The 23,623-nt window shown below is 46.1% G+C and overlaps 1 non-coding gene across 1 annotated transcript; it reads left to right on the forward strand.

The window, feature by feature from the left end:
* The first annotated feature begins 15,417 nt into the window (after positions 1-15,417).
* Positions 15,418-15,490, forward strand: trnak-cuu (transfer RNA lysine (anticodon CUU)). Its single transcript has one exon. It is a non-coding gene; the product is annotated as a tRNA-Lys (tRNA).
* Positions 15,491-23,623: the final 8,133 nt, after the last annotated feature.

Genomic DNA, 23,623 nt, shown 5'->3' on the forward strand with positions numbered 1-23,623 from the left:
GCATACATTTACCACAAAGTGCCCCCGATAATGCTGAAGGTTGAATTAAATGGACTCCCGGTGTCAATGGAGCGAGACATGGGCGCGAGCCCGTCCATTATGAGCAGAAAGACTTTCGATAAATTGTGGTGCAGCAAGGCCTCAAGGCCAGTCCTGACTCCCATTCGCACTAAACTGAGAACTTACACAAATGAACTGATTCCCGTAATCGGCAGTGCTACTGTAAAGGTCTCCTACGATGGAGTGATACACAAGTTACCACTCTGGGTGGCACCGGGCGATGGCCCCACGCTGCTCGGCAGGAGCTGGCTGGGAAATATACGCTGGAACTGGAATGACATCCGGGTGCGCTCGCCCATCGACAACATTTCGTCTGCCCAGGTCTTAAACAAATTCTCCTCGTTGTTCGAACCAGGCATCGTGAAGTTCCAAGCAGCAAAAGTGCAGATCCACCTAATTCCCGGGGCGCGACGTATACATCACAAAGCGAGAGCAGTACCGTACATGATGAGAGAGAGGGTGGAGATCGAGCTGGACAGGCTGCAACGAGAGGGCATCATTTTGCTGATCGAATTCAACGAGCGGACCAGTCCGATTCTTCCAGTCCTCAAGGGAGAGGGCACCGTCAGATTCTGTGGTGATTACAAAGTAACTATCAAATGTTTCTCCCTTCAGGATCAATGCCCACGACCAAAGGCAGACAACCTTTTTGCGACGCTGGCGGAGGAAAGACGTTCACGAAGCTGGACTTGACCTCGGCCTACATGACGCAGGAGCTGGAGGAATCATCGAAGGGCCTCACCTGCATGAACACGCACAAAGGTCTCTTCATTCACAACAGATGCCCATTTGGGATTCGATCAGCCAGAGAATTCCAGAGAAACATGGAAAGCTTACTGAATTCGGTCCCGCGCACCGTGGTCTTCCAGGACAACATCTTGGTTACAGGTCGGAACACAGATGAGCATCTGCAGAACCTGGAGGAGGTTCTTAGTCGGCTTAATCGCGTGGGGCAAAGGTTAAAATGCTCGAAGTGCGTTGTCCTGGCGCCCGAAGTGGAGTTCCTGGGGAGAAGAATTGTGGCGGACGGCATCAGGCCCACCGATTCGTAGATGGAGGCAATCGACAACGCACCGAGGCCACAGAACGTGACGGAGCTGCGGTCGTTTCCAGGACTCCTGAACTACTTTCGTATCTTCTTACCGGGTCTCAGAACACTGTTCGAACCACTGCACGCTTTACTGCATAAAGAAAACGAATGGGTATGGGGTAAAAGCCAAGAAAATCCCGTTGTAAAAGCTAGAAAGCTGTTATACTCAACCAAATTGCTTGTGCTGTATGATGCATGTAAGCGTTTGGTGCTAGCATGTGATGCGTCGTCATACGATGTTGAGTGTGTATTGCATCAAGCTCATGAATCTGGGAAATTGCAACTGGTTACTTATACATCCAGGAGTCTGTCGAAGGCTGAGAGGGCCTACAGCATGATCGAAAAAGAAGTGTTAGCATGTGTTTATGGAGCAAAAAAAATGCATCAATATCTGTTTGGGCTCAAATTTGAATTGGAAACTGACCATAAGCCACTTATATCCCTCTTTTCTGAAAGTAAGGGGATAAATACAGATGCATCGGCCCGCATCCAGAAATGGGCGCCCACATTGTCCGCATACAACTACGCCATCCGCCACAGACCAGGCACAGAAAACTGTGCCGATGCGCTCAGTAGGCTGCCATTGCCCACCACAGGGGTGGAGATGGCACAGCCCCCAGCTTTAGTTCAGGTAATGGAAGCATACGAGAGTGAGCAATCACCTGTTACCGCCCGACAGATTAGAACCTAGATGAGCCAGGATCCCTCATTGTCCTTAGTAAAAAAACTGTGTGCTCCACGGGAGTTGTTCTAGTGTTCCGTTAGAGATGCAGGAAGAAATAAAGCCGTACCAGCGGCGCAGAGATAAAATGTCCATACAGGTAGACTGTATCAAGTAGTGGTGCCAATAAACGGCAGGGACACTTTCATTAGTGATCTCCACAGTACCCACCCAGGCATTGTAATGACGAAAGCAATAGCCAGATCCCACATGTGGTGGCCCGGTATCGATGCGGACTTAGAGTCCTGCGTTCACAGATGTAATACATGCTCGCAGTTAAGCAATGTACCCAGGGAGGCGCTGCTAAGTTTTTGGTCTTGGCCCTCCAAACCGTGGTCTAGGGTACACGTCGACTATGCAGGCCCGTTCTTGGGTAAAATGTTCCTTGTGGTTGGAGATGCGTACTCCAAGTGGATTGAATGTGAGATGATGTCCGCTGCCACCACTGAAAGCTTGCGGATCACGTTTGCCATGCACAGCCTGCCTAACGTTCTTGTCAGTGACAATGGGCTGTGCTTCACCAGTGCTGAGTTCAAAGAGTTCATGACACGCAACGGGATCAAACATGTCACATCTGCCCCGTTTAAACCAACATCCAATGGTCAGACAGAGAGAGCAGTGCAGCAATCAAGCAGAGCTTGAAGAGGATAACTGAGGGCTCACTGCAGAGTCACCTATCCCGATTCCTGCTTAATTACCGCACAAGACCCCACTCGCTCACTGGGGTTCCCTCCGCAGAACTGCTCATGAAAAGGGCACTTAAATCAAGGCTCTCGTGAGTCCACCCTGATCTACATAAACAGGTAGAGAGCAGGCGGCTTCAAGAGAATACATATCATGATCAAGCAAATGTGTCACACGAAATCGAGATTAATGATCCTGTATTTATGTTGAACTATGGACAAGGTCCCAAGTGGCTTCCCAGCACTGTCGTGGCCAAAGAGGGGAGTAGGGTGTTCCTGGTCAAACTTCAATACGGACTCACCTGCAGGAAACACTTGGACCAAACCAAACTCAGATTCACGGACTATCCAGAACAACCCACAATAGACTCTACCTTTTTCGCTCCTCCAACACACACACAAGTGGCAATCAACCCAGCGGTTGACCAGGAAGCAGAACCCATCTCCCGCAGCAGCCCTGCAGGACTCACCACGCCCAGCAGGCCAGCGAGGGCCCAACAAATGACTCACCAAAACCAGCATTTGCACCGAGACGTTCCACCAGGGAAAGGAAGGCCACAGATTGACTCAAATTGTAAATAGTTACACTACTGACTTTGGGGAGGCTGGGGGGAGCGGTGCGGGGGGAGTGTTGTTACATATGTAAACCTGTAAATACCTTGTTTAACCATCAGAGGGCTCATCCACTGGAGTCCCAAGGGATCCCACAATCCCTTGGGAGCACCTGCACATCAGGAGGCCTCACAGGTTGGAGAGGCACACTGGAGACTTGTAATAAAGGACGACGGTCACACCTTACTTTGAGTTTGCGGTATCTGGTCAGATTCTTTATTCAAGACATAACACTCTGTATTTCGGAGGCTGGTTTAAAATGTTTATTGCTCATGTGACAAGGAATCTGGGGCGACTTTTGTTCAATTTATTTCACAGCAAAAATAGTCTCAAAAATCACGTTCCGCCCGGGATCCTTTCGCGTGTGAAGCGAACGTGATAACAACGATGCTACGGAAACACTGCGGTTCAAATGATGTTAGGAACATAACCAGATGTTTAAACTTGCTGTCGAGGAACTGCCAGGATCTTCTTCAATAGTGGACCAGGCTTGAGGGGCCGAATGGCCTGCTCCGGCCCCGAATCCTTGCATGCTTATGATCTTATGACCTTTCACAGGAGAACAAACTCGCCCCTGAGCATGCATGAGGAGAAAGCTACAGAAAATATTCCCGCCCAGTGAGGTTTCACTTGTGAGGTGAACGTGTTAACCGCTACACTGCGGAAACATCTCCACTTTCAGCACCTGGTCAGACGGAAATGTGAAGCGAGCAGGTGAACTGCTGAATCCCAGTTTTTAGGAGTTAGTCGTGGTGTCAAACAAGGAGTTTCACTTAAGGATTAAAAGTAAGAAATGTCAGATTCAAATCCACACCTCCAGAGGAGACTGCGAACAGAACACAGCACCTGAGACCGCTCGGATATCCTGACGATTCAGTGCTGGGTGTGGCCACCTGCAGGGTGATTTTGAACTGTTGTGTCCTGTCACATGAAATAAATGAGGGCAGCAGGCGTAACTCTGCCTGACACCGGGGAAACAGTGAGACAAACCTTGGAGCAAGGGTCTGGTTATTGCCAAACAGCAAAGAAAATATTAATTCTGGAAGAACAATTTCCAAAAATACAGTGCCTTCGACGTGATTTGAACATGCAACCTTCTGATATGAAGTCAGACACGCTATCATTGCGTCACAAGGTCTACACAGGGAACATGGGATGTTCGTCTATATGAAGGTTTCACAATACAAGTGGCTTTAAAATCTCCGCCCATTCCCACCTGGTGTCAGAAGCAGCGCTCACCTGCCAGTCACTGTATGTTTTTTTCTGACACATTTGTGTTGCTTTCACGGGAAAGCATCATTAATTAACCCCTCACCTTCTTTTGCATTATGAAAGAAATGTTAACTGAGAGACAGTCGGATACTTCAATCATTTGTCCTGTGCTTTGGGGAGCTGGAAGGGAAGTGGACCCGAGTCCATGATCGGATCGGCCATGATCGTATTAAATGGCGGAGCAGGCTCGAGGGGCGTATGGCCGACTCCTGCTCCTATTTCTTATGTTCTTATGCATATTAACCCATTTTACACACTGTATTTTAGGAGTCTGGTTCAAAACCTTCATTGCCGATAACACCAGGAATCTGGGGCAACTTTTGTCAAATTTAACAGCACCGGTTATTCCCACCGTGCACAGAAAATAGAATCAGCAGTGAGGATAAAATCCCATGGTGCTCATTTTCAGATTCAATGCAGTAGGATTTCAATTAAAGTGAAAGAATTTTACAGTGAAAAGATTTGGAAGTGCTGCTTGTATTTATGTCTTTAATTTAACTTTGTGGCATCTGACTCCCGTTCATGCCACTGCTGAATAAGAAAGTGGGGTCTGACGTTGACCAGACTGCACTGCCCCTGATATTTGTGAGTTCACCCTTGATATTCAGTGGTTTCTTGCCCTTTGATTGGTTGCAGTGTAGCGGATATCACGTTGGCCTCACATGCGAAAGATCCCCGGTGGATCCGTTTTCTCTCACTGAATGTTATCTCTTTATTGAAGTGAAATAAAGAGCAATTAAGGAATAAGGGAGCCCTTTTGCCAGGAGAATAAATAGAAAATAAAAACAGCAAATGCTGGAAATCTCAGCAGGTGAGGCAACATTTGCCAGGAGAATAAACTCGCCTCTGATTGTTCCTCTTTCGCAAGTTTAAACATAAAGTTCGTGGCCAGGATTGAACCAGGGACCTGTCACATGTAAAGAAAACGTGATAACCGCTGCACTGCAGAAACCTCTGGCACAGCAGCCCCAACAAAGGGGAGCTGACCAGTGAGCTCCCTCTGTGCTGATCGGGAATGTGTTTGCTCACCTTAAACAACTTCTGTCCCACACTGAAAGTTCTCAATCCTTCTCCTCCGCTGCCCTTTACAGAAATGTCACGGATCACCCACTCCTCACAGTGGGGCCACAGAGGCTCCTACCGTCTCCCCGCGATCAGCGAACTCGCCCAGTTGACAAAATTAAACCCGGAACACGTGCCCGGCAAAGGGCAGGAGAAGCCAGATAGTCTGTAAGCTCGGTCTATCACAGAAAGTATTGGTATTCATGGTGATTACAGTATTTATTAATCGTCTCACAGTCCTCAATTATTTTAATGCAATGAACTGCTCGAGAATTGAAACCAGATTAGTTGACCGGATCTTAACCCCTCGACCACCAGGGAACAGTTATGATACATATAGATATATTTATATATATTTATATATGAACCGGAATATAAGTGGCTAGCTGCCTAGACCTCATGGTGCAACGGTAGTGCGTCTAACTTTGAGTGAGAGAAGTTGTTCCACAGAGACACCCATTTCATCTTTTGTTCCCTTTTAAACACTAGAAACTGAGACAGGGGGAAGAAATATAGAAATAAAAGCACAGGGATAGAGACAAGAGGAAGAGAGAAGGGGAAAGAGACTGTCCCCATCCATAACTAATGCAGAAACCCCTCTGCTGCGCTCGGGGTGGCCACCCACAGCCTGGATACACTAACGGGAGAACACCAGCGGCAGGTCGGGGCCATAAAAGGAACGGCGAGCGGCCCTGGGAGCAGCTTGGAAGTCCCGGGAGACTATTCCAGGGAGCAGCGCGAGCTGGTGCAGGAGGGCGGCGGCAGCGAAGAGTGATGTCATCAAGGTCCAGGTCGGTGATTGGAACGTGGGCAGACACAGCAGGAGCGGCGAGATCGGGGCGAAGGAGCGGCGAGAGACTGTAGAGGGATGTGATCAGGGCCCAGGGGAGGCATGAGTTCGGAGCCAGGAGCCCAGGGGCAGCACGGGCCAGCCCACACTGTGATATGTGTGTGCACTAGGTCCGTGCAGCAGAACTGGTCTCCAGTCCTCTTGGTTAACCGTTGCCACTGGACCAAGACCTCGCTCTGTCAAGCCCGTGTGATGGCTGGGGTGCAACGGCTACCACACATCAAAAAAATCCACGCACAGGCATCTTCCACCCTTTGGGATGTAGTTCGGGTCCTTCATTGAAACACCTGTGAAATCATCCTTTTTCGGCGTGGAAGCAAGTCATCCTCGTTTCGAGGGACCGCCTATGATGATGATGATGATGGATACATTAACGTCCCAACAGCTCATTGACTGCAGGAGTGGGACCGTGCGGCGCTTCAGAAGACATGTCGAAAAGGCAAAGTCACTGATTCCGTCTCATGTGCTCCTCCGATCAAGAATAGCAAAACACACTAGAAATGCTTCAATAATGGTTACACCTTATCTCCACATTTGCAAAGCAGTTGGCTCGTTGGTTTTGGAGTATGATTGTAGTTTTGGGGTTGTTACTTGAAATTTGCGAGAGTTTCTCAGTTCAAATCCCGCACGAGCCCTCAATTTGTCGCAAATTTTTAATTTGCGTCAAACTTTTGCAAAGAAGGACTTGCATTTCTGCAGTGCCTGTCAGGAACTCATGACGCCCAAAAGCGCTTTACAGCCATGGAGTTTCCTTTGAAGTGTTGCCAGTGAGAAAAGATGTACCCAAATCACCCCTCACGAACCTCAACTCTTTGCGAAGGAGTTCATAGAATCATAGAAGTTTACAGCACGGAAGGTGGCCATTTCGGCGAATCGTGTCCGCGCCGGCCAATAAGAGGCTATCCAGCCTAATCTCACTTTCCAGCTCTCGGTCCATAACCCTGCAGGTTACGGCACTTCAGGTGCACATCGAAGCACTTTTTAAATGTGGTGAGGGTTTATGCCTCTCCCACTCTTTCAGGCAGTGAGTTCCAGACCCCCACAACCCTCTGAGTGAAGAAATTTTTTCTCTAAACTTTCTGCCAATTACTTTAATTTTATCCTCCTGGTTGTTGACCCCTCTGCTAAGGGAAATAGGCCCTTTCTATCCAATATATCTAGGCCCCTCATAATTTTATACACCTCAGTGAGGCCTCTCCTCAGCCTCCTCTGTTCCAGGGAAAACAAACTCAGCCTATTTAATCTGTCCTCATCGATAAGATTCTCCACTCCCGGCAACATCCTCGTAAATCTCCTCTGCACCCTCTTCAGTGCAATCACGTACTTCCTGTAATACGGCGACCAGAACTGCACGCAGTACTCCAGCTGTGGCCTAACCAGTGTTTTATATAGTACAAGTATAAATCCCCACCCCATCTCTTGTAATCTATGCCACGGCTAATAAAGGCAAGCATTCCATATTCCTTCTTAAACACCTTATCTACCTGGCCTGCTGCTTTCAGGGATCTGTGGACATGCACTCCCTGGATTCTGTGAGGACCCAGCTGATTGGAAAACTGCAAATATAACGCCCTTATTGAAAAAAGGAGGCAGACAAAAAGCAGGAAACTATAGACCAGTTAGTCTAACATCTGTGGTTGGGAAAATGTTGGAGTCCATTATTAAAGAAGCAGTAGCAGGACAGTTGGAAAAAATAATTCAATCAGACAGAGTCAGCAGGGATTTATGAAGGGGAAGTCATTTTTGACAAATTTGCTGGAATTCTTTGAGGATGTAATGAACAGGGTGGATAAAGTGGAACCCGTGGATGTGATGTATTTTGACTTCTCGAAGGCATTTTGACAAGGTGCCACATAAAAGGTTACTGCACAAGATAAAAGTTCACGGGGTTGGGGGTAATATATTAGCATGGATGGAGGATTGGCTGACTAACAGAATACAGAGAGTCGGGATAAATGGTTTATTCTCGGTTTGGCAATCAGTAATTAGTTGGATGCCGCAGGGATAGATGCTGGGGCCCCAACTATTTACAATCTATATTAATGACTTGGGAAAAGGGATCGAGTGTAACATAGCCAAGTATGCTGATGAGACAAAGATGAGAGGAAAAGCAACGTGTGAAGAGGATACAAAAAATCTGCAAAAGGACATAAGCAGGCTAAGTGAGTGGGCAAAAATTTGGCAGATGTATTATAATGTTGGAAAGTGTGAGGTTATGAACATTTGCAGAAAAAATCAAAGAGCAAGTTATTATTTAAGTGGCGAATGATTGCAAAGTGCTGCAGTACAGTGGGACCTGGGTAATTTTGCATGAAACACAAAAGGTTAGTATGCAGGTACAGCAATTGATAAGAACATAACATAAGAAATAGGAGCAGGAGTAGGCTATACAGCCCTTCGAGCCTGCTCATCCATTTAATACGATCATGGCTGATCCGAACATGGGCTCAGGTCCACTTCTCTGCCCGCTCCCCATTACCCCGTATTTCCTTATCAGTTAAGAAACTGATTATCTCTGTCTTAAATTAAATTTATGATCATTAAAGCCAATGGAATCTTGGCCTTTATTGCAAAGGGGATGGAGGATAAAAGCAGGGATGTCTTGCTGCAGTTACACAGGGTATTGGTGTGGCCACACCTGGAATACTGCGTGCAGTTTTGGTTTCCATATTTACGAAAGGATATACTTGCTTTGGAGGCAGTTCAGAGAAGGTTCCCTAGGTTGATTCCGGAGATGAGGGGGTTGACTTATGAGGAAAGGTTGAGTAGGTTGGGCCTCTACTCATTGGAATTCAGAAGAATGAGAGGTGACCTTATCGAAACGTATAAGATTATGAGGGTGCTTGATAAGATGGATGCAGAGAGGATGTTTCCACTGATCGGGGAGACTAGAACTAGGAGGCATAATCTTAGAATAAGGGGCCGCCCATTGAAAACTGAGATGAGGAGAAATTTCTTCTCTCAGAGGGTCGTAAATCTGTGGAATTCGCTGCCCCAGAGAGCTGTGGAAGCTGGGTCGTTGAATAAATTTAAGACAGATATAGACAATTTCTTAAACGATAAGGGAATAATGGGTTATGTGGAGCGGGCAGGTAAGTGGAACCAGTCCCTGATCGGAGCAGCCATGATCATATTAAATGGCGAAGCAGCTCGAGGGGCCGTATGGCCTGCTCCTATTTCTCATGTTCTCATGTTCTTATGTCCCTTTGTTCCTCTACGCTTCTCAGTGTCCTATCATTTAATGTCTATTCCCTTTTCTTGTTAGCCCTCCCAAAATGCATGACCTCACACTTCTCCGGATTAAACTCCATTTGCCACTGTTTTGCCCACCTGACCAGTTGCTTGATTTCCTCCTGCATTCCGCAGCTTTCTTCTTCATTATCAACCACACCGCAGATTTTAGTATCAACTGCAAACTTCTTAATCATAACCCCGATATTCAAGTGTAGATCATTGATGTAAATCACAAAAAGCAAGGGTCCGAGTACTGAGCCCTGCGGAACCCCACTGGAAACATCTTTCCAGTCGCAAAAACACCCATCAACCATTACCCTTTGCTTCCTGCCTACGAGCCAGTTTTGGATCCAACTTGCCACTTTGCCCTGGATTCAATGGGCTTCTACTTTTGTGACCAGTCTGCCATGTGGACCTTATCAAAAGCTTTGCTACAATCCTAATACACTACATCATATGCTTTGCCTTCATTGTCCCTCCTGGTTACCTTCCCAAAAAATTCAATCAAGTTAGTCAGACACGACCTTCCCTTAACAAATCTGTGCTGACTGTCGTTGATTAATCCGTGTCTTTCTAAGTGAAGATTTATCCTGTCCTTTAGGTTTTTTCCAATAATTTACCCACCACCGAGGTTGGGCTGACTGGCCTGTAACTACTCGGTCTATCCCTTTCTTCCTTCTTAAACAAAGGTACAACGTTAGCAGCCCTCCAGTCCTCTGGCACCACACCTGAAGCCAGCGAAGATTGGAAAATGATGGTCAAAGCCTCTGCTATTTCCTCTTTTGCTTCACTTAACAGCCTGGGATGCATTTCATCTGGGCCTGGGGATATCCACTTTCAAAGCTGCTAAACCCCTTAATACCTCATCTCTCACTATGTTTATTTCATCTAATATTTCACACTTCTTCTCCTCGATAATAGTGTCTGCATCGCCCCTCTCTTTTGTGAAAACAGCCGCAAAGTATTAATTAAGAACCATCTCCACATCTTCCGCCTCCACACACCGATTACCCTCATGGTATCTAATAGACCCACCCTTTGTTTAGTTATCGTCTTGCTCTTAATATATTTATAAAACATCGTGCATATGCTGGAGAAATAAAGAGCTGATGTTGAATTAAGACCGACTCGACTCGACTCATTAGAAGAACCAGAGGTGGTCTCGGTAGAAAAGCAACTGAGACAGTGCGGGCACATTTCACCCGGACAAGGTCCGGTCTTTGAAGTGCTACATCAACAGCCCCTCTCTTTTGTGAAAAAGAGGCAAAGTATCGATTAAGAATCATAGCCACGTCTTCTGCCTCCACACACAGATTTCCTTTGTGGTCTCTAAAAGGCTCCAATCTATCTCGAGTTATCCTCTTACACTTAATGTCTTTGTGTTTGTGTTTTTCCTGATTTTACTTGTCAACATTTTTTCATGCTCTCTATTTGCTTTCCTGATATATTTTTTAATTGCACCCCTGCACTTCTTATATTCCTTTCGAGTTTCTGCACTTGGTGGTCTCACAATTGTACAGTTGTAGCAGGATTTCCCTGCTTTTATACTCCATCCCCCTTGTAATTAAGACTAACATTCCATTTGCCTTCCTAATTACTTGCTGTACCTGCATACTAACCCTTTGTGTTTCACGTACAAGGACCCCCAGGTCCCTCTGCACCGCAGCATTTCGTAATCTCTCCCCATTTAAATAATTATTTGCTTTTTTATTATTGCTACCACAGTGGATAACCTCATATTCCCCTATATACTCCATCTGACAAATTTCTGCCCACCCACTGACCCTATCAATATCGCTTTGCAGATTGTTTGCGTCCTCCTCACAACTTGCTTTCCCACCTATCTTTGTATCATCAGCAAACTTGGCGACATTACAAACATGCAGAGCACAGAACAAATTATTGACGGATTGACTTTCTCTCAGTTAGCATATCTTTCATTGTGTAAAAGAAGATTATCGAATCATTAATTATTTTATCCCATGAAAGCAAAATAAAAGCATAATGAAAATAATTGGCACATTTGAAAGGAACATTTTTGTTTTGTGCAGTTTCGGTCAGAGAAATGTTTGTGAAAGGAATTTTTTGCAGAAACGGATTCAGCATTTCAGCTTGTCGCTAAACACTTCTCTCTGGGTACTGCACTAAGCAGCAGTTTCCGTAGTGTAGCGGTTATCATGTTCGCCTCACCCGCGAAAAATCCATAGTTTGAAAACCAAATGAAAATGTTATTTTTGTAACAAAAACTGATTTTAATTGTTCATTCCCTCCTTCCGTCCTGTAAACTTCTCTGATTCCATGATGAGCAATGAACATTTAACACCAGTCTCCTAAAATACAGAGTGTGTAAAATCAGAAAGGGAATAAAACTTCCTCAATAATTAAAGTTTCACAAATTATTAAAATGAAGTTGTTGAAGTATCGACTGTCCCTCAGTGATCATGTTAGCATTTCTTTCATTCTGCTCAACAATGCTATCGGTTAATACCAGCAGATCTAAGCCGCATTTCAAACCCAGAAACAACTCATTCATTATTCACCCTTCCCAGTTCCAGTGCACAGAGGGTTATTTATACACCATCCCAGAAACTCAAGTCCAACTTCAGACATTCCTTATTTCTAATTATCAACGCATTTGTTTTGACACCAGTTTGAAGTGCTTTGGGTCATCTGTGTAATTTAATTAAATTACTTCACTTAGTGGTAGCAAAATTACTTCCCTAACTGGGAATCGAACCCTGGTAACTGAAGTGATTGGAAAGGTTTTGTGAAGCATTTAAATATGCCCTGCAAAAATCTCGCACTGCTAATTAAAAAACACGGTTACAATTTGCTTCAGTGCGAAAGAAGGGGATTGAAAGTGACAATAAAAACACCAGGCAGCAAGTGCATTAAGACAAATACAAACTTTTCACAAAGTTGGTACTCCGAATCAATGGCTGAGCTAAAGTGGGCACTGACCAATAGTTAAGAAACATCTCATTATAAACGATGAGCCCACAAATATCAGGAACAGTGCAGTCTGGTCAATGTCAAACCCCTCCTTCCTTATTCAACAGAGACATGAATGGCAGACAGACGCCACAAAGTTTAATTAAAGAGCGAAATACAAGTCACATTTAATTTCCAAATCCTTTCACTATGAAATTCTTTCACTTTATTTCAAATATTACTGCGTTGGTTCTGAAAATGAGCACCATGTGATTTTATCTTTAATACTGATTCTATTTTCTGTGCACGGGAGGAATTACCGCTCCAGTTATGAGCCCAATTTGACAAAAGTTGCCCCAGATTCCTGGTGTCGTTAGCAAAGAATATTTTGAACCAGACTCCTAAAATAGTGTTTTATTATATTAGTTCACAGGATCTGGGTGTCACTGGCAAGGCCAGAATTTATTGTCGAACCCGAATTGCCCTTGAGAAGGTGGTGGTGAGCCACCATCTTGAACCGCTGCAGGCCGTGTGGAGAAGATGCTCCCACAGAGCTGTTAGGGAGGGAGTTCGAGACTTTTAACCCAGTGACGATGAAGGAACGACCGATATATTTCCAAGTCAGGATGGTGTGTGACTAAATCTAACAATGTCTGGTGTCACAGGCACCAAACGTTTTAAAGCAATGTCCTAAAATGCAGTGTGTAAAATGAGACAAGATAATAATTCATAGAAACATAGAAACATAGAAAATAGGTGCAGGAGTCGGCCATTCGGCCCTTTGAACCTGCACCGCCATTCAATGAGTTCATGACTGAACATGCAACTTCAGTACCCCATTTCTGCTTTCTCGCCATACCCCTTGATCCCCCTAGTAGTATGGACTACATCAAACTCGTTTTTGAATATATTTAGTGAATTGGCCTCAACAACTTTCTGTGGTAGAGAATTTCACAGGTTGACCACTGTCTGGGTGAAGACGTTTCTCCTCATCTCGGTCCGAAATGGCTTACCCCTTATCCTTAGACTGTGACCCCTGGTTCTGTACTTCCTCAACATTGGAAACATTCTTCCTGCATCTAACCTGTCGAACCCCGTCAGGATTTTAAATGTTTCTGAGATCCCCTCTCATTCTTCTGAACTCCAGTGAATACAATCCAGTTGATCCAGTCTTTCTTGATATGTCAGTCCCGCCATCCCGGGAATCAGTCTGGTGAACCTTCACTGTACTCCCTCAATAGCAAGAATGTCCTTCCTCAAGTTAGGAGACCAAAACTGTACACAATACTCCAGGTTCGGCCTCACCAAGGCCCTGTACATCTGTAGTAACACCTCCCTGCCCCTGTACTTAAATCCCCTCGCTATGAAGGCCAACATGCCATTTGCTTACTAACCGCCTGCTGTACCTGCATGCCAACATTCAATGACTGATGTACCATGACACCCAGGTCTCATTGCACCCCCCCTTTTCCTAATCTGTCACCATTCAGATAATAGTCTGTCTCTCTGTTTTTACCACCAAAGTGGATAACCTCACATTTATCCACATCATACTTCATCTGCCGTGCATTTGCCCACGCATGACATGCAAAGCAGGGAAAGTAATGTCTAAAATGGGGCTTTATAAAATTAATGTGATTATTTTTCTGCCTGACAGGGTTTTGGAAGCAGATTTAATATTAACTTTCCAAAGGGAAAGATAGTTGAAAAATAAACATTTGCAGGGTGCTGGGGAATGGGACAAATTGGAACCTTCTTTCACAGAGTCAGCACAGATAACAACATAAGAAATCGGAGCAGTAGTAGGCCATACGGCCCCTCAAGCCTGCTCCACCATTCAATGTGATCATGACTGATCGTCGATCTCAAATCCACTTTCCCGCTCGATCTCCCGATCCCTTGATTCCCTGAGACTCCAAAAATCTATCGAACGCAGCCTTGAATATATTCAGAGACTCAGCATCCACAGGCCTGTGGGGCAGAGAATTCCACAGATTCATAACCCCCTGAGTGAAGAAATTCCTCCTCATCTCTGTCTTAAATGGCCGACCCCTTAACCTGAGACTGTGCCCCCTGGTTCTAGATACTCCAGCCCGGGGGAAACAACCTCTCAGCATCTACCCTGTCAATCCCCTTCAGAATATTGTGTGTTTCAATGAGATCACCTCTCATTCTTCTAAACTCCGGAGAGTATCGGCCCATTCTACACAATCTCTCAACTTAATACAGTCCTCTCATCCCAGGAATCAATCTGGTGAACCTCTGTTGTACCACGTCCCCGGCAAGTGTGTCCTACCTCAGATAAGGAGACCAAAACTGTGTGCAGTACTCCAGGTGTGGTCTCACCAGGGTCCTGTACAATTGTAGCAAGACTTCCTTACTCTTGTACTGTGGGCTATATATTCGGTACTATGGGGCAACTGCAAACAGTGCTCCCTGGCAGTCTAGTGGTTAGGGTTTGGTGTTCTCATTGCTGTGGTCAGTGTTTGATTTTCGGTCAGGGAAAGCATTGTTACAGAGCAAGTTGATTAAAAATAATTCAAGTCGGTGAAATACTGAATAATGTTTCAATCAGCATTAATGCACCGACATGTATTGCACACTGAAGGAAATACAAATATATTTGCCCAGCGACTGTTGAATTTTAATAACTTTTTATACAACCGTAGAATCAGCAGAAAAACAGGATATTCGCCCATAGTACTTATCTAAGGAAGGATATACTTGCCTTGGAGATGGTGCAACAGAGGTTCAACAGATTGATTCCTGGGATGAGAGGGCTGTCCTATGATGAGAGATTGTGTAGAATATGCCGATACTCTCTGGAGTTTCGAAGAATGGGAGGTGATCTCGTTGAAACGGACAATATTCTGAAGGGGATTGTCAGGGTAGATGTTGAGAAGCCCGGCTAGCTCAGTCGGTAGAGCATGAGACTCTTAATCTCAGGGTCGTGGGTTTGAGCCCCATGTTCGTCGATTACTGTTCCTTAAAATTTATGTTGCTTTCACGGAAAAACATCAGGAATGAACCCAAAATCTTCTATTATTCAGTGATATTTGGAGGGCACCTTTCAATGCTTCACCAAACCATTCCTTTCGCTGCAGCCACCCGGGATCGTTTCCTAGTTTGGGAAGTAACTTTGATATCACCGTTTGGAATTGAAGTGGAGTAATTTTATGAAGTTCGATGGATGTCCCAAAGCACTTCAGAATGGTGTCAAAACAACTGAGTTTGTAATTAAAAACACTGAATGTCAGGAGTGGAATTTGAATCCACACGACCAGCGGAGACTGTGACCTGAACGCAGCGCCTTAGACCGGTCGGCCATCCTGACTGTTGGATGTTTCAGTTACAAGTTATTACTCGGGAAAGTTTCAGACCGGGCGCTTGTTCAGTGTTGCTGGAAGGCCCAGAGATCGGGATATCCTCTCCCCCGGGGTATTCTTGAGCCTGTGCTCGGTGCACGAGGAGCTTTGCCCCGGGTCTGAGGTAGTTTGCATCCAGGGATGGACAATAACCCGCTGAGCTCTGGAACTGGGGAAGAGCGAATAATTAATGAGTTGTTTGTGGGTTTCAAATGGAAATTAGATCTGATGGTATAAACCGATAGTGTTGTTTCGCAGAATGAAAGAAATGGAAAAGGGACAATCGAAATTTCAATAACTGAACTTTAATAATTAGTGAAACTTTACCGCTTGATGAAGTTTTATCCCCGATCTGATTTTACACACTCTGTATTTGAGTAGATTAGTTTTAAAATGTTGACTGCTCATGCGACAATGTATCCCGGACAGCTTTTCTTCAATTTTATTGCAGACAAGTTTTTGCTTCACAAATAATGTTTCCGCACAGGCTCGAAACAGAGACCTTTCGCGTGTGAGGCAAACATGATAACCGCTACACTACGGAAACTGCTGCTTAGCTCAGTGCCCAGAGAGAAGTGTTCAGCAACAAGCTGAAATGCTCAATCCCTCTCTCTGCAAACGTTCCTTTCACAAACATTTCTCTGAACGGAACTGCACCAAACAACAATGTTCTCCTTTCAAAATCATTAAACTCCCAATTCCCACATCTGCAATTTTAAGGACAAGGACTGAAAGCGCTTTGCGATCAGAAAATTGCAGGAAACCCCTGTGGTTAATGACAGGGCTTTTGATGGTAGATTTCTGCACACCTTGTGTTATGTATTTAACTCTTGGCGATCTGTATCACACCACCACCAGAGGGCCTACCTGTTGGAGTCCCAAGGGATTCCAGCATCCCTTGGCAGCACAGTATAAAAGCACTCTGGAGTTTTATTAAAGGAGCTAATGTCACACTTACTCATTGTTCACAGTACTCAGTTTCATTCTTTATTATGAGTGTATCAATTGGCGACGAGACAACGAACAACCACGCGAAAATCCAAGTAACAGTTGGTATAACTTGATAACAGCACAGCTGACAATGGTTGCGGAATATATTCATGCAGCCAAAACGCACAATGACAACCTGGAACTGCACGGCACAGAATCCTCAGTGAAAAACAATTAAAGGCTTTGTCCCTGAATGGGCTACGATCCACCAACCTTGCAGTTAATAGCTGAACGCAAGTATCCATTGCACCACAGAGACTGATAGATGCACATATTGCAAGACATCGCTGTGATATCTTCACAGAGCACAGCACACACAGCTTCCGAACATGCAGGCTGCTCTCTCGGAACTCTCCGGAAAGAGCCTGTTCTGTTTCATGATTAACGATACAGTTGCAGTACACAATACATCCACATCCACAGTGTGGAGCTACAAGCATTACATGCTTACAGACATTACAATCCCAAACTGCGGTGTCAGTCAGTTAAAGCTTCAGATTGCTCTGACCGGGATGGAACTTGTCCACTCTCAGTTGTACTTTTCCCAAAAAAAGGGTGGGACATTCATTGTGGATGTGTGGAAGCAGTCTGGTCCCGCACACTGCAGACACTTCCATGTCACCGCCAACCAGCTCTCCCACAACCGGTGTGATCTACCTTCCAGCCTTCCGGTGCCTTGTCTGTGACGAAGTATTCTGACTGTCCCGAAGCCGGTATCCTTTGTCATCAATCGGGTTTTAAGTTGTTTCGGTAATTTTTACCTGCTGGACAATCGAGGCACAAATTGTAGAGTGGAACACTTGCGTGGTTTTCTAGTGGTGGATTTTCCTGGTTGGGTCCGTCGGTCGCGGTGGTCCGGTTGATGCCTGTTACCAAGTCAGTTGGTATTGATGTTCCACTGATTGGTTTTTTGAAGTTCTTTTCTCCGATGTCGTGATGTCTCTTCCTGTGTTTCTTGCCGTGTGCTCTCGATCTTGATCTTGTTGTTGCAAAGTAACGGTCAGAAAAATAGGTTGCTCTTGGTACGATAGGCTCCCAGTTATACTCTGAGAGGCTGCTTAATCTTCGTGCCAAATCTAACGTTTCTTTTGTTTAAGTTTTGCTGCCCATTGATTTAAGTGGTCTTCTTTGTATAAGTTTTGGCGGACTAGCTAACTGAGACTTGATTAAATGTTTTAATCTGGTGTTGATAGACTTTGGGATGGTGATACTCCTTATTTATGAACTGATGAACTCTTGTCCATTGTAATAGCACTGCTTTGGCTTCGGGAAGTCTGAGCTGAGCTAGATATTTCTATAAATGTTGAAAAGGTGTTGGAAAATGGATGTGATATTTGGGTACTGTGGGTAAGGTGGATAAAGTTTCTTCCGTGGTCGATTGTTTAAATGCTAATGTTTTCTGGGGGCCTGACTATGGTTAAAGAGCTCCCCCAGACAAACTGATTAGCTGCAATATCCAAACTCTAAATCCCACCCCTCTGGCACTGCAGCTTTTCCCCACAGGCCCAAACATGCATTTTAAAATCCCAAACTTGGTTAAGAATAGTAGATTTCTTCCATATGCTTTTTAGAATCCCAAACTTTATGTTTAATAGGCCTAAATCGAATTTCCTTTTCAGTGAGTCCAAACACTGGGGGGTTTCCATGAATTTTGGAATCTACATTGGCAGTCCCTCGGAATCGAGGAAGACTTGCTTCCACTCGTAAAGTGAGTTCTTTGGGGGCTGAACAGTCCAATACGAGAGCCACAGACCCTATTACAGGTGGGACAGATAGTTGTTGAGGGAAGGGATGGGTGGGACAGGTTTGCCGAACGCTCTTTCTGCTGTCTGCACTTGATTTCTGCATGCACTCGGTGTTGAGACTCGAGGTGCTCAGAGCCCTCTCGGATGCACTTCCTCCACTTAGTGTGGTCTTGGGTCAGGGACTCCTGGGTGTCAGTGGGGATGTTGCACTTTATCAGGGAGGCTTTGAGTGTGTCCTTGTAGATTTTCTGCTGCCCACTTTGGCTCGTTTGCCATGAAGAAGTTCCGAGTAGAGCACTTGCTTTGGGAGTCTCGTGTCTGGCATGCGGACTATGTGGCCTGCCCAGCAGAGCTGATCGAGTGTGGTCAGTGCTTCAAAGCTGAGGATGTTAGCCTGAATAAGGCCGTTGATTTTGGTGCGACTGTTCACCCAGGGGATTTGTAGGATCTTGCGGAGACATCGTTGGTGATATTTCTTCAGCAACTTGAGGTGTCGACTGTACATGGTCCATGTCTCTGAGCCTTACAGGAGGGCAGGTATTACTACAGCCCTGTAGACCATGAGCCTGGTGACAGTTTTGAGGGCCTGGTCTTCAAACACTCTTTTCCTCAAGCGGCCGAAGGCTGCACTGGTGCATGGAGGCCGTGTTGAATCTCGTCGTCGATGCCTGCTCTTGTTGATAGGAGGCTCCCGAGATATGGGAAGTGATCCATGGTGTCCAGGGCCGCGCCGTGGATCTTGATGACTGGGGGGTAGTGCTGTGCGGTGAGGACAGGCTGGTGGAGGACCTTTGTCTTTCGGATGTTTAGCGTAAGGCCCATGCTTTCATACGCCTCAGTAAATGCGTCGACTATGTCCTGTAATTCAGCCTCTGTTTGTGCGCGGACGCAGGCCTTGGTGAGGCCTCACCTGGAATATTGTGTACAGTTTTGGTTTCTTAATCTGAGGAAGGACATTCTTGCTATTGAGGGAGTGCATCGAAGGTTCACCAGACTGATTCTCGGGAGGGCAGGACTGACATGTAAAGAAAGACTGGATCAACTAGACTTTTCTTCACTGGAATTTAGAAGAATGAGAAGGGATCGCAGAGAACATATACAGGTCTGATGGGATTGGACAGGTGAGAGGGAGGAAGTATGTTCCCGATGTTGGGGAAGTCCAGAACCAGAGGTCACAGTCTAAGGACAAGGGGTAAGCCATTTAGGACCGAGATGAGGAGAAACTTCTTCACTCAGAGAATTCTGAACCTGTGGAATTCTCGAGCACAGAAAGTTGTTGAGGCCAATTCATTAGATATATTCAAAAGCGAGTTAAATGTGGCCATTACGTCTAAAGGTATCAAAGGTATGGAGAGAAAGCAGGAAAGGGGTACTGAGGTGAATGATCAGTCATGATCATATTGAATGGTGGTGCAGGCTCGAAGGGCCGAATGGCCTAATCCTGCACCTGTTTTCTATGTTTCTATCTTTCTATGCAAAGCACAGGAACAAATGGTTGAAGTATCGACTGTCCCTCAGTTAGCATTTCTTTCATTGTGCAATAGAAGGTGACGGGTTAATTAATGATGCAATCCCGTGAAAGCAACACAAAAGTTGAACAAAAAAACATACGGTGACTGGCAGGTGAGCGCTGATTCTGACACCCGGTGGGAATGGGCGGGGATTTTAAAGCCCCTTGTATTGTGAAACCTTCATAGAGTCAAACATTTCCGATGTGCTGTGTCGACCTCGTGGCGCAACGGTAGCGTGTCTGACCCCAGATCACGTCGAGGTCACTGTTTTTCAGGGTAAATCGGGAATTAATATTTTCTTTGCTGTTTGGCAATATCCAGACCCTTGTTCCAAGGTCTGTCTCACTGTTTCCCCGGTGTCAGGCAGAGATACGCCGACTGCCCTCATTTATTTCATGTGACAGGACACAAAAGTTCAAAATAAACCTGCAGTTGGCCACATATTGCCCTAAATAGTCAGGATGGCCCAGCGGTCCAAGGTTCTGTGTTTAGGTCGCAGTCTCCTCTGGAGGTGTGGGTTCACATCACACGTCTGACACTTCCTATTTTCAATCATGAAGTGAAACTCATTGTTTGACACCACGACCAACGCCTAAAAAGTGGGATTCAGCAGTCCACCTGCTCGCTTAACACTTCCGTCTGACCTGGTGCTGAAAGTGGAGATGTTTCCGCAGTGTAACGGTTAACACGTTCGCCTCACACGCGAAAGCTCACCAGGCGGGATTATTTTCTGGAGCTTTCTCCTCATGCATGCTCAGGGGCGAGTGTGTTCTCCTGTGAAATGTCATAAGATCATAAGCCTGTAAGGATTAGGGGCCAGAGTAGGCCATTCGGCCCCTCGAGCCTGGTCCACCATTCAAGAAGATCCTGGCAGTTCCTCGACAGCAAGTTTAAACATCTGGGGCGGAGCTGTAATCAACGACAAAAAGGTGCATTTTGCAGAAGCCCAGCTAAATCAGTCAGTAGATCATGAGATTCTAAATCTCAGGGTCAGAGGTGCGAGCCCACATTTGGTGATTATTTTTCATCGAATTATATAATCAGAAGTTTACAGCACGGAAGGAGGCCATTTCGGCCCATCGTGACCGTGCCGGCCAATAACAGGCTCTCCAGCCTAATCCCACTTTCCAGATCTCGGTCCATAACCCTGCAGGTTACGGCACTTCAGGTGCACATCCAAGCACTTTTTAAATGTGGTGAGCGTTTCTGCCTCTCCCACCCTTTCAGGCAGTGAGTTCCAGACCCACACAACCCTCTGCATGAAGAAAGTTCCCCTCAAATCCCCCCTACACTTTCTACCAATGACTTAAAATTTATGCCCCATGGTTGTTGACCCCTCTGCTAAGGTAAATGGGCCCATTCTGTCCACTATATGAAGGCCCCTCATAATTGTATACACTTCAATGATGCATCCCCTCAGCCCACTTTGTTCCAAGAAAAACAATCCCAGCCTATCCAATCTGTCCTCATAGCTAAGATTCTCCACTCCCGATAACATCCTCGAAATCTCCTCTGTAAGTCTCCAGTGCAATCACAGTCTTCTTCCTGTAAAGTCGTGACGAGAACTGCACGCAGTACTCCAGCTGTGGCCTAACCAGTGTTTTATATTCAAGCATAATCCACCTGCTCTCTTATTCTAGGCATCGGCTAAGGAAGGCCAGCATTCTGTATGTCTTCTTAACCAGCTAATCCACGTTGCCTGCTACCTTAAGGGATCTGTGGACATGCACTCCCAGGTCGCTTTGTTCCTCTACAATTCTCAATGTCCTACCATTTAATGTTTAATCTCTTTCTATTGTGTCTGTAAGCACTCAAGTAATGACTCCATGAGGCAAGGTATTGTACTTGAACTGTGGTGACCTTAGTCCATTAATTGCAGTTCCTGAGTGAGGGTACATTATGGTGAGCTCCGTTTTATAACTGGTTACCTGTCGTGTATCAGTGACCCCGAGGTCTCCACCAGTTGCACCCTCTGGTGGTACAGGCATCGTATATACAGTGTGAAGGTACATCCAGTCGTATTATGTAACTGTACATTGAGTGTACAGGGAGTATACTTATACTAAACAGACACAACATCACTCTCCACTTAGTCTTGTGCCACTGGCCTTTGCATTGTGTGCTCTGGCCCGAGACTTGAGTGCCCAAAGCCCTTGCACCTTGTCTATGCTTTGGCTTGGTTCTCTACCTGTGGACCCCCAAGTCCTTATTACCACGACATTGGGAAATGTTCAGCAGTGGATGGTTGGAGGTTGCAGTGGGGGTTGAGTGGGTTCTGGGTGTGATCCATGTGTGTCCATGGCTACAAACATCCATCCCCCCCCCCGCAACATCCCCCCCCCCATACATAGACCATGTGTGTGGCTCAACACCTGCATGTGCAGACCTGTACAGACAGAAAGAACAAAAAAACATCGGATTAGTTACATCACTGTTTGGGTTCTGCAGTAGTGGACCAAGTAAATTTTACAGGTAAGGTACATACGTGGTATCACAGTCTTGCCCCTGGGTTGTGTAGGTGCAGGTGGGTGAGGCCACTAGTTCCAGAGTAACCAGACTGCGTCCAGATTGTCTGATGACGGAGCTGTGTCCCCTGCCAGCTGGGTGGGCTCAGATCGCTCACCTGGCTGAGTCTCAGAGCCTTTGCCATTGCCTAGTGATGGGCAGAGCCACAGGAGTGTGTGGGCTCCTTGTCCTCCTTTGACGGCTGCGGTGTCTCCCTGCTGCTCTTCAGTGATAGTGGGAGCCTGGTCGTCCCAGGTCCTGTTGGGAGGGCAGGAGGGTGCTATCCGCTCGCTCCCAGTACTGGCCCTGGTGGCCAGAGAGGTAGAGCCGATCGGGGTCAGGGTACCGGTCGTGGTGCCTTTGCCGTCCGCTGATCACTGGCCCTGCAGCTGGTATGCTCCCTCTGTGTGTGGCCCCACTCCCTGGGGTATCACATTGGTCCCGGAGGGGCAGGCTACATGATCGCGGGACCTGGGTGCTGACGGGAGGTTGCCCTTGGTTTTGTCGGCATGCTTGTAAATCCCAGCATCGCACGTCATCACTTCGTTTACTCTCACAATACATTGGTTCTGACCGCAATTGCCCGACTTATCATGATTAGTTACATTTACAAACTTGAAATTGTCAGTTACATCTTTTACATTTGTATCACCATCATCGCTGTATAAAAAGTGGAACTGTCCCTTTAATTGTGATGGGTTGCCGGTCTCCTTTAAGAGGGTCTTTCAATCTTTACCCCAATCCAGTTCGCCGCTCGGCATCACGTCTTGCTCCCTTGTGGTCTGGCTGCCGCCATCTTGACTTCAGGCCCTTCACCTCGTGGTTCAGACGCAATCTTCTTTCTCTCCATGAGGTAGGCTGCGGTGATCCTTTTCTCCCCAGGTTCTGCCACGGAAGCCGGGAAGTTACCTTCTGCGTGAATTTTCTTCCTCTGGAGTCCTGCCACTGGAGCCTGGAAGGTGAGGTCTGGTTGTTTGGGCTGGATCATCTCA

The sequence above is a fragment of the Pristiophorus japonicus genome, unplaced genomic scaffold, assembly GCF_044704955.1.
Source record: "Pristiophorus japonicus isolate sPriJap1 unplaced genomic scaffold, sPriJap1.hap1 HAP1_SCAFFOLD_130, whole genome shotgun sequence".
Taxonomy (NCBI): domain Eukaryota; kingdom Metazoa; phylum Chordata; class Chondrichthyes; family Pristiophoridae; genus Pristiophorus; species Pristiophorus japonicus.